The sequence below is a fragment of the Pieris brassicae genome, chromosome 7 (genome assembly GCF_905147105.1).
Source record: "Pieris brassicae chromosome 7, ilPieBrab1.1, whole genome shotgun sequence".
NCBI lineage: Eukaryota > Metazoa > Arthropoda > Insecta > Lepidoptera > Pieridae > Pieris > Pieris brassicae.
The window spans coordinates 17,698,113-17,711,016 of record NC_059671.1 but is presented as its reverse complement, the minus strand read 5'-3'; the positions used below and the strand labels follow the sequence as shown (position 1 = coordinate 17,711,016).

Genomic DNA, 12,904 nt, shown 5'->3' with positions numbered 1-12,904 from the left:
ATCATATCGGCAAAAAGGCGTATCGATGCATCCCTAGATGAATTGAATAACTATGGCACATACGCGCTTATGTTAAGATCCTTAAGAATTTAAATAATTTAATAAAAAATATACTTTAATAAAATAAATATTAAACAGCAGGCTTTAGCTTTCCAATTTCTCAATTTTACAAGCGATTACAAATACGAGTCGATTTCAATATTGAATATAAGTAACTTGTAACTTATTTGCTTATTGGAATGATCACTTACTAATGGTAGGAAAACAAAAATAAAACTTCAAATCCTTATCTATTTGCCTCCACGTATTTACCACTTTGACAGTGACAGTGACATTAGCATTACAGATATGAAATAGCGACGGTAGCTGAGCATTTCGTGTCACTGGATTTTACTATAAAATTTTATATTCTTCTTAATTGTGGTCAACCAATATATAGCTAAATTTAGCTAGGTCAAAACGTTTCTGATTGATTAAAGTCGATACGGGGTCTCTCAGATGCTTAGTATGACAGATTTACGGATGGATTACCTAGATCTTATAAAATTTTCATAGTCCTGTATTCTCTAGGGGTAGACAAATTTCTGTATTTATTAATACATTAGTAGGTAAGTCTTACTTTATAAATCGTATACGTTTTGGTAAGTGGTTATAAGATTAATATTATAATGAAATAATACAGTACAAGTGACCTACTAACTGTAATGGGAGTTCTAATTCTTTGGGTAAAACACGAGAAGACTAGTATCGTAATTGGATTTGTTTAGAGTGTAGGCCATCACGCTAGCTGTATCGGTGTTGTGACCCAATTCCTAAACTCAGTTTAATATTTTAGCTATTGTCTTGATTGCTTTAAAAAACCGATAACCATTACTTTGTCATCCATATTTAAAAATTTACATATATTTAAGTAGGTACGAAATAATATAAACTTTAGATTTGTGTAAAATAAAATATGACAATTATAAGTCTATTTTGACTTGCACACGTATTTTAAATGAGTATATATGTAAGTATTTGAGTAGTTAGTGGTTAGAATTGCGTTCTCAACACTGAGATCATGCATTCAATTGACGATTCATTCGCAGGTCGATGGTGTGTGTCAGGCGCAAATGGTTCACATACCTAAAAGACAAGTATCAATTAAACAAATGAAGAAATATTCATTAAAGAATGTACGACTTTATATAGTGTCCGGCAATAATATCTCTAAACAATGTTAAATATTTACTCTTTATAGAACCTCCCTGCATTATTCTTTTTATTTTTTAACAGTTATATTATTTATCAAGTAAAGTGCAGCTTTAACAAACAGCACCCTACTGTAACCTACTGAAATAATTGAGAGAAGATCTCTACTGCATTTCGTGTTATATTCATAAAATAACTGCAGTTGGTCGCTGTTGTTATATTGTTTCTTTTGTAATATACCTATGTAGTTAATATGTTTTTCTCTCTTATTATTTTGTGTTGCTTACTAAGATTTAAATGAGCAATTTAATAGATTTTTTGTCACGAAATATTATCAAATTTTAACAGTAAAATATATAATATAACAACGTGATCTTTTTCCGTAAGCCATCACACTAATATATAGTATTTACAATATCCTTAACCTACATAGTAATAATAATTAATTATTTATAAATTAACAATTTGAATAAGTTGAAACGGCTTGGTACCTGTGGCAGTGAGCCTTTAATACTGCCAGTTTTAGCCTTTAATATTAAAAATAAATGACATTTTTCTAACGTAAATTTAATATTAAACACTGTTTAGTCTATAGTATTCATAACTCTTTATTTACATAACAATTACGAAGAACAGGATAAATAAATATGTAAAAGAACACAGAGCTAAATGAGAAACGCCAAAATATTATACAATATAAATAAGATAAAAATAATAAATGAGTACAACACAATACTGGTAATGGTTTTTGGACTTTAATACGCAGAGCATCTCACAATCGAATGGTGAAGCAGGATTGAAAAGATGCATGTATACGAAGATGAGTGTCCAGTTATGAGAGGAGGATATTGAAACCAAGAAAATAGGAGTTATGTTTAAATATACAGTAGTTTTTCAAACGCACCGTTAAATAATGTAACGTTGGAGTACACGCACGTATCACCGATCAAATTTAATTATATATATTAAAACTAGAGTCAAAAACTTTTATGAGAACAAACTCGTTATAAAAACTGTTTAAAAGACACAAGTCCTGATGAACAAATTTGATTATGGGCATATGCATATACATATCACACATTTTTTTCTAATACTATTTGTATGTGCATTTATATGCAAACACTTTTCTAGCTCTATCTAGTTAGTTTAGTTTAGTTATGTGCGTGTTCTTTAAAGATCTTGAAAAAAAGTTGTGGAAAATTTCTTTGACACCCTGATATAACCTTTGTGCGTCATTAAATAGGTACATAAAGGGTAATATCTAAAATAAGAAATATTTCAATTACGTGACGTCTCAGGACTATTATTTCTTTAGTGAACTTTGACATTTTATGGTTATTAAGATTTGAATGAAATAAATAACGAATGTTTGCGTATTAAACGTGCGTATTATACAAAAGCAATAAATTTCTATTCATCAGAATTTCTACGTTTTTGGGTATCTTTTTATAATTTTTTCTTATGGGATATCTATTTGCCATAAACAGAAATACGAAGTCACCTGTAATGCCCTGAATGTATACAATTGCTTAAAAATAAAATGTTGTGATCGTAATATCGATTTTTCAGTTGCCAATTCTGAACCCATGAAAACTCATGAATGGGACGATGATTTGTATTACGAAGCCAAAAACATGATCCAACATCATAAAATCTATTCTTAGATGTAAAATAAACTTGCATTAGAATCTTCACGTGTAATGTATTCGGTTTGATGAGCGGTAACAAAAACAGCCGGCGCGCAGCCGTGTTCCGTTGCCCTAGCGTAGGGCGGGCGGCCGCCCAGTCGCGGCTCTCTCGGCCGCCGGCGCGAACACGCTTCCAACGCGCGATCGATACCCTTAAAACCTTAAACCCACAAATTAATACAAAAAAAATATTACAATAACAGTGATAACTAACCCATGTTCACCTAAAGTGAGTTTTTATTTGCGATGCTGAAACTAATATCGACGGCTACTGTATAACACCTGATCGGTATATTCCAATCTATTTATTATTAAGATTTCATATCGTGTAGAATGTACGCCGTTGTATGATGTATAAACGAGATATCCACCAAAGAGTTTTGTGTTACGTAAATGTTACGCGACAGACATTTCGAAATCGATAGATTATTAATTTTGCTTGCAGAGTCCAAATGCTGTAAATAAACGACAGATTTCAAATTTAGAATGACTGCGACCATAGATAAAAAAGTCAATTGAAAACAATGTAATATTTTACATAACCAGATTGTGTTTATTTAATAACATTTTAATGTTATTAAAACAATCATTTGTTATATAAGTATCCTTGTGACGTAATTTTCTTAAGAGGACGAAACTAATCAGAATCGCTAAGAGTACGAATACTAGTTAAATACAAAAATAACACAGTGTTTTTCTTAAACAATACTTTAACAATGATTTGAAACACAAACAGCTGATCCTGCGGTACTTTTAACCTTGATATTGTAGACTACAAGGTCTTTTTGGCCAGTACGTTTCGAGAGGTTCACATTGTGAATCCTATAAGACAGTTCTCTCAAACAATATCATTTAAACTCAGATATGAACTCAACATACACGTGCCTTAGCATCAGCTCATGAAAGTACATATTATTACCAAGTAAATTTAGATTTTGTAAGTACATACAATAGTAAACGTAGAATTCACTTTAATCATATTTTACGGGAATAGGTTATAACCTGTAATAATAGAAGCTGCTGCTTGCCTCGCTCAACGAATAAGTATCGCAATACAGCGAAGAAATGCTGCCAGTATTAAAGGTACACTGCCACAGGGACGATTTAACCATTTTTAATGATTACTAAAAGAATACCTAAATATTTTCCAAAACGTATGAAATAACGTTACTGGATTCTTCCAATCATAGGGATAACAGATATTTTATTATTATTATATCAAATATAATCTCTTAACAAGCATATCGAAAATTTAATAGGCATTACAATTGAGTAGACTGACACGCGCTTTATATATAACAATTCCGACTTTTAAGCTTAATAGTGAAAATAATTAATAATATTTTAACTAAATTATAGTCATTTTCTGTTAAATTATGTCCACGCGGTGATAAAATGAGACATGAGATCTTTAACTAAATAGTTTATTGAGATTGATTTAGTTTTTATCACGAATTTTATTTCCTAAACAGATTTTTGGTATTTGACCTTCTTGGAATTATTAAATTTATTAATAATATATTTCATATTAACATATATAATAATCGTACAGCTAACATAACATTAACAAAACACATTAACTAAGCTTAAAATTATAATAACTTATCTTATAAAAGGATTCCCATTAGCCAAGGTTCAGAAGTTATTGTCAGCGTTCTCCCTTTGAATAGCTCGGCTAATTCTTTGTCCGACGTAGCTGCCAGACCTTCGGTCTCTTCTTTTTTTTATATTATGGCAATAGTTTTGACTTCATGCCAGTTTTAAGTAAAACCTTCGGTCTCTTGTGACGTCGACTACATTACATTACACTATAAATTTTATGTTTACATTCTCCAGTACACATTGACTTCTACGTCAAGAGGGAAAACAAACGGTCTGCCTTTGGCATTTAGTGCTCACTATTTACGGAATGTCAACCTTCATGGTAGTTTTCCAATATTTTATGAGCTCAGTCGATATCGTTCAATTATGAAGTTTTGTTTCTTTTAACTAGAGCAACATCGTACGCTTCCGATAAAGAAAATTGATAAAATTTAAAATTATTCAATTATTGTCTATAAAGCACACAGAACGTCTTATTATTAACGAGTTATGTTATTGTTATGATTTTGCGTGTATATATAATACATACATTTAAAATAAGGTATATTAATGCAGAGCAGTGTTGGCCTAGTGGCTTCAGCGACTTTCACCAAGGTAGGTTTCATCCTCAGCTATGCTCCAATGGAATTTCATTCTATGTGCGCATTTAATATTCGCTCGAACGGTGTGTGTACGCTCAAAACCGCTACTGATACGCGTTGTATGTGTTGGAAGAGCCGTAACCTGCCAAAGCCCAGTAGGTACAAGGGACGTACGTTTGGGTAGGTTTTATTTATACTTTTAAAGTAACTGACCAGTACCAATTATTTTGCTAGGAATCCAACATAATTCATCGGGGTTAATGCCATTTGTTTAAGAAAAATGGTGTATTTTTTCTATGTACCAATGCTATCTTAAGAAAGTATAAAATAAATTCAGTGCAAAATTAAAACTAACAGCACTTATAAAAGCTACGAAATTTAGTTAATATTGTAATGTTGGGGTGGATTAAAGGCGAAACTGAAATTGGCTTATTTCTTGAAAGTAAGAAGAAGAAAAACTTAACTAAACCTAAATTATCGTATATTTTCAGGGTTCAAATCGCGTGTACTACATGGCCTACGGTAATGAGTAATATTACATTTTAACAAATGCATGACATCTGATAAAACAGTTGAAGTCTAACAATTGCGTAAAAACGATTTCAAATTAGTTCCAAACATGCCACAGCATTAATGATGTTATAAAATTTGTTTATAAAAACAACACGAAGGTATTGGAAAACATCAATTTCTGTATGTTAACAGATTAGTATAAACAAGTAGGCCGTGCTTTTTAGCCGTATTTTTTCTGAACAGTCGACTGAAATAAACTATTCGCCGGCAATACAATTATTTCCTATTATCATTATTAATTTATTCACTCTTTACGGCTAAATATAATAATTTAAAAAAGACATGCAACGGGCAATCTACTAAGCAATACAGGCAAATTATAATTGTAGGACTAGGGCAGACGAAGTCAGGCGGGTCACCTGCAAATCCAGGAGGCTTGCAAATGCATTCCCGGCCTGTAGTCCTACGCATTCTCTCAAAGACTTCTAAGTCGTAACGCTTCAGAAATACCTATATGCCATTCTGGAGTTGGTTCCATGAAAAATTAATTAATTTCGCAGAAGCCCTCGAAAAATCAATCACAACTTCATCTTTTCATTACTAAAGTATTTCTTTATGAATATTAAATTACTTCAACCAAATGATAAATGTATATTTTACCATGTCAAAGTCAAAATCAATTATTCATTTAGGTAACACGATGTACACTTATGAACGTCAATAAAGAAATACATATTAAATGTTTCTAGAGAGGAGGAAGAGAAGAACTGGCAATAAACTCTCCGCCACTCTTTTTAATCGCCAAGTTTTTTTGTTTTATACAATGTGTGTAAGGAGGTGCAACCATTACACCATGTTAATGACATCTTAAGTAATAAATAGCTAAAAAAAATTAAAAACAAAGATTTGTCCTCTACCAGCCGTAAGCACTTTCACACTTTCTCGTGGGAACAACATACAAATACCTGACTATTAATATTAAAAGACAATATCGAATTCTCCGTTCAATCTGCATTTCTATGAGTTTTATTAAACGCTTTGTCTAGTCTTGTATTCGACGTGGCTGATATTTTAATAATGAGATTATAATACAATACAATAAATAATATGGCGGAAAACCTAAGCCCCTTAATTTTTATAAGAATATTAACAAATTAAAGCTCGTGATTTCTTCTAGTTAATAAGGCATTAGACAGGCATATTATATCAGTTAGACTGCGTTTGTTTTTTATCTTTGTGCTAACTGATAAACAACAATTATCGCTTCAGGAACAAAAGTAAATTATATGCAATATACGCGTCGTGATTTAACTCAAAGATTTTATTTTATTTTAAATGTGACGATATTGTCTTCAAACTCTGTATTTGTTTGATGATTTTTCGTTATAGGTAAAGAGAGGATTATTCCTCTATGTCCGAATGCCGTCGAATGTTAGTGGTGAAACAAATATTAATTTCGCATATACTAGAAAACCTATTGGTGCTCAGCCAGGGCCAGATACAAGTAATTTACTATACGAGTATAGCCCGTTAGGTATGTAAATAAATATATATATATCGAGACAGTATAAACCCTAAATGATTTTCATATTTGAAAAGTTAAAAGAAATTGCCATCTTTCAAAGGCTTCGCCCTTGTAAGTTCTAAGTAACGACCTTCATAAACTGCTCATTCATCCCTCGACTTATGTTGAATAGCAATTGCCAAGCAGAATTGATGTCGCCACTGTATATGAATAGTAATATTTTAAGAACTAAAATTGTAATTGATATGGACTGTATATTTATTTAATACGATTCTGTGGTTATTATACGGTTATAAAGTCTGTGGTTTAAATCAATATCACAGACTAATAAAATATATAACTATAAAATAATAAACCTCTAGAAATGATATCTATAGAAGTGAACCTTTACCTACACATCAATGTACTGCGTTGCTGAAACGCAAAAGCTGCTCTATTCTCTAGCTATAGCTATAGCTCTATTTCTGGCGTGTCCGGTGCATTGCCTAATAAATGAGTTTATTCGTACTCCAATCTCAGTCGGTCATCACTAACTCAAGTCATAAGCGACATTAATCACTGTCAAATACGTCAAACTTTCAGAATGTTTTTCTAGATAGGAAATGTTCCATAGATATATAAACCTTCAATTGATGATTCAATTGAACGAACCAATGGATTATTTGGAATACCAAATTTGATTCAAATTTTGCTATAAATGACACCAAAAACTTTAATTTGGCAGTATTTCTTGCGATGTGGATATCAAATAAAAATTAAGACAAATTTATTATACGAAACACATAGTCCTAGTTGCGACGTTGTAAGAAGGTATAATAAACAAGAGTCATGTCACATTAGACAATTACAAAAGGACATTGACAATATGATAAATGACAATTGTCTATATAATTATATTGTATCATTATATAGAATTGTTAAATACCCCAAACGCACAACTCCATATTAGCCCTGGCCATTTGTGCATGGGCAATTCGAAAATCAAATTTTTATTTCATCTATAGTTTATCAGTAATTGTTATATTAGACGCTTTCAAATTCACATAAGTTGTTCTCAGGAAAACAGCTTTATTTTAAGCTTATTCTCCTCAGTATGAGATTCCTGGACTACGAGAGTAGTGCCTTTTAAAGAAATTTAAATGAAAAGAGAAGTGCACGAATGTAATCTTATTTTGGTTCGTTAAAATAAACGATGTAAATGAAATATCTGCACGCGTTGGCGTTCCCATTGCGAAACGGAAACCTTGAGCAATGACCGAGTTTGTATGGAACGGTTTTTAATTTTTGTATGGAAATAAAATGATAAAACTGCATTACAATTCTATCGAGACATTATATACTGTTCTAGCGGATCCAACAGACATTGTCCTGTACATGTCTTACATCCAAAAATTATATCAAATAATGTAAATCATTCTCGACTCCAATTGAACACACAAAAAATGTCATCAAAATCTGTCCAGCCGTTTAGGAGTTTAATTGCGAATACATGCACAGAAGAATATATACCAGCTGTTCATTTGCTGTATATATTAATAACTAAGATACTGACTGCAGCGCCATCTGCCGGGTTGATTGAAACCATCCTGGGCGCTACCCAAACGCATACAATTTTTTTTTATTCAAATCGGTCCAGCCGATTAGGAGCAGTTCAGCGACATATACACGAATATCACTGAACTGCCTGAAGATTATATACGGCATAATATAGTTGACGCAAGTAATGTTGTTATTGAGTAACCTAAAGTATTCGTATATGTCGTAATTATAAACGTAAATTAAAAGTACGTTGAAGTACAGTTGACGATTCAACGTTGTATCAATTTTAGTTGGCCTTTATATGAAATATGACGATTTCATTATATGATTAACTACCTATTTAATTCAAATTGAATCAACGAACCAGCCACGACATATAAATTGATAAAGACAGATTCTGTTAAACGTATACATTTGGTACAGCAGTACTATTTGGACGACGTATACTTCACCATTCCAAACATGCTTATATTATGCTAATGTTTCCATACATAATATTTATTTTATCATTTGTATTTTATGATCTATTTGCAGTAGTTTCTGCGTAAAGATACTGAATATATATTATTACCATATTGTATTTATTTAATAATAATGCTAACCTTAAACATCATGTATAAAGTTGATTTAAATATAAAGTATGAAAATTAGTTAACTTATATACCAATTATATAATAATACAATATCGTAAAATCATCATATCATTTTTAAATATTAGTCGCAATTAAAAGTTCCATCAGAAAATAGATATTTCATGGAAAATACCATTGAGAATGCATAGATATGACAAACAAAGCGACATTTTGTTATCAAGTATAGTAATCGTACTTGTTGGCTTTCGCTATCAAAGTTGCATTTATTGAAAGCTAATTGACTTTTGTATTAACTTAAGGAAAAAACCTTAAAGATAACAATTTTTTTATTAGTAGTGATATAAAATATTTTTCCGAGTCGGGAATCGATTATAGCGTTGATAGTTCCCAAATGGATCTCCTGAACATTTTTCCCGGAAGTGGTAATTTTTTAGGTTACGTACATAGTTACTTAAAATAAATAAATGAGTGGCCCTACAACGCATTTAGGTCTGGGCCCCATATTCCTGTATCTCTTTCATGATTGTTGGTCAATCTTATAGCTAAGTAGGTGATCACATGTGCCTGACACACGCCGTCGCCTTTATAGGTCTAAGGCAAGCCAGTTTTCTCACGATGCTTTCCTACACCGTTCGAACGAAAGTTAAATGCGCTCATAGAAAGAACCTCCAGTGGTGCACAGCCGGGGATCAAACCTCGATCTCAAGCATGAGAGTCGCACGCTGAAGCCAACTAGGCCAAAACTGCTTTTCCTAAAATTTACTACATATACAAATTAAACCAGATCTAGCCAGTATTTTTTAATTACTATTTTATTTATCATTTTTCTTACTAACACACAAATTAGTTTAGATTCTTAATCTGTCTCATTTCATCACAGCATTAATAGCATTTGACAGAAAGAGACGGCAATGTACTGTATTGTAATTTTATATTTGAATAATTTAACTTTTATAAATAACGGGGATTGTACTTTGTAATCAACAAAATAATATGCCTATATGTTTCAGGAGACAATCAATCACTGCATAGCTTAATTAAAATAAATTTAAACAATAGTATTATTCAACTAAGAGTAATTTACTATTTAAAGTATTATAAAAGCGTTGAAATGAGATTCATTTTCTTTTCCACCGTTGGTTGGTTTCACGAACGGCTTGGTTGGTTGAACAAGAGGCTTCGATTGTGCTGACTGACGTTACCGACATTCGGTCCAATTGATAAGCGACCTATTTTGCAAATGACTACATTGGATTTTGTTTAGTTTATAGAATAGGTATACAACATACACGCTTTTAGTGCCTACATTGAGTTATGAGGCACTAAAAGCGTGTATCGTGTCGCAAGTAGATTTTCTAACGCAATTATTATCAGGCTTTTTTATATATGAATTTTTATGATTGATTTTCGTTGCTACTCGCATTTGTTTATTACAAACATTTGGTTGTTTATTGGGTACGCCTACTGGTAACATACAAGCATAATTATGATATGATGGAAATGTATATAAAACCCTTTTAAATGTTAAAATGTTCCGTTATACCGTTTAAACCAATATGAAATTTTGAATGTTGAAAAAAACATACAGTCATTCTTGTGATATGACTTAGAGTCCTTTAAGAAACGAGCGTACCAATTTTTAAAAGGCTGGCTGCGCACTCGTACTTTGAGTGTCCTTTGGCGGAGGGTACCAGATGAGCCTACTGCCCGTTTGCCCAGTGGGCATATTCTATATAATTTTTTTTTTATAGAAATATACATAAAAGCTTTTAAATGTGTAAATGAACGGTTATTCCGTTTAATACAAGACATATCATGATTTTAATTAAATCGAAGATATTTTTACGATAAAAATATGTAAATAACAGTTAGTAAATTTCATATAAATTTGTTCCATATCACGTAATTCTGATTGAACAATTGAACTTTGAGATATTTGTAGCGTAGAGGCTCTACACTCTCAACATTGTTCACGCCTACGCCGTAGCAGTGGTTAAAGTCATCTAACACGACCTAAATACCTTTGAAACTGCTTGAGCGAATTTATGTAGTATCAAAATTAATAACATCTAAGTTTAGAATGATTTTTATCAATAGCTAATGGTATCTATACAGGGTTAGTATGGTTATAACAGATACAGAAATCTGAAGCCCAGACCTTAACTTTTTTAATGCTACAGATATTTTATATAATATGCTTATATAGTTTATACTAGGGACTGACGGACTGACACGCCCTTTTGCCAATACGATTAACGATACCAATGCTGGTTATAGAAAAAATATAAAATATGTATATCAAGTTTGGTTAAAGCTTTCAAATTTTATTATAAAATGTATTGTGTTATAAATAAATATACTGTGTTTTATTTCATTTGGTTTCTAAGAAAATACTAAGCAGTTAAAAGCCAACTAAAGTGTCTAGCGAAATGGAATGCGGGGACAAAGGCGGTGAGAGGGGTATAGATAGTCCGTGCCTCTTTTGCAACGAACTAGATGAAAAGTTGCGCGTTCACATCACTTGAAAAGTATCGTTCTATCGGCCGTAACCGATTTATCGGCAAACCCAAATTATCGCCGATATATTGGTAACCGGATCGGTATCGGTTGCATCTGTAATTTATACAATATGACAAAATATATGAAAATATGAATATACGGACATTTTATAGCAAATCAAAATGAAACGAACTTGTCACTGATAAAATTACTTGGCTTGACTTAATGTCTAATAATAATTGGGGCTTAGGACGATCACAGTGAGTCTCCGCCGCTCAATGTTTAATTTATATTCTAAGATAATTTAAAACTATAAAAGTAAAAATAGTGTAACTATATTGTTATAATTTTCTTACTGTAGTTTTTTTTGAAGTGATACTTCCTTTGGCGCGTTAGTGTAGAGTAAATTTTTACGATGGGATTACACCCTGAAGTTAGCTATAGTCAATATTATAAATTTCATGTGATATTTAAATAAACTTTAACTAGATAATGCGTTAATATAAAACTTTCAATGTATTAAATACCTTTTTTCTATTGTTAGTGTCGTTTTTTCTATAAACGAATTATAAAAAATTTACTTAACAACCGCTGCACAGTTAGTTTTTTAAGAATTCACTTTTAAGTTAGTTTATATAGGTATTTAGATCTCAAATTAGTATTTTCAATATAATTAATAAGATTTAGGCTTTGGCACGTCTTACAGTGACTCACCAACCTCATGTTACGTCATCGACATAGATCCATAAAGCTATTTGGTACTCGAGTACCTATTACATATCATTTAAATAACGTCCTAGGGCGTTGACATCCTTGAGACGAGGACATTACGACGCCAGCTCCGTACTTAGTCTAGGATTATATTAATACTCTATGGTCATTAATTATGTATAGAGATTAATTGTTGAATAGATATTTCATATCACTTGGTTTGAAGAGACGTATCAAGGCAGTTATAACTCCTAATTAGATCCCGCCTTTTTGGCTTAGTGTCCACGAGTCTTTTAGGTTCTATTCGTGCTCGAATTGTTATAAAGACAAAACCTGAATTCTATGTATTAGGTACCTAATAACAACGTCATCGGCTGTTACGACTATCGGTTTTAACGACCAAATATGAGTAGTCCCTTCGATGTCGTTATAACAGATCTTTACTGTAGTTTAATTTACCCT

General features: G+C 31.8%; 1 protein-coding gene across 8 annotated transcripts in view; it reads left to right on the top strand.

Annotated features, from left to right (window-relative positions):
• Positions 1-2,967: 2,967 nt before the first annotated feature.
• Positions 2,968-12,904, top strand: part of LOC123711624 (sodium/hydrogen exchanger 3) — a 31,742-nt gene continuing 21,805 nt past the window's right edge. For 4 of the 8 annotated variants that reach the window (XM_045664258.1, XM_045664256.1, XM_045664257.1 and 1 more), the window contains exon 1: positions 2,972-3,168. The gene's annotated coding sequence lies outside the window, so the exon portion shown is untranslated. Of the gene's footprint in view, positions 3,169-3,944; positions 3,963-12,904 lie in introns of those variants that run through there. The other 4 variants (XM_045664254.1, XM_045664259.1, XM_045664260.1 and 1 more) reach the window with 4 other exon arrangements.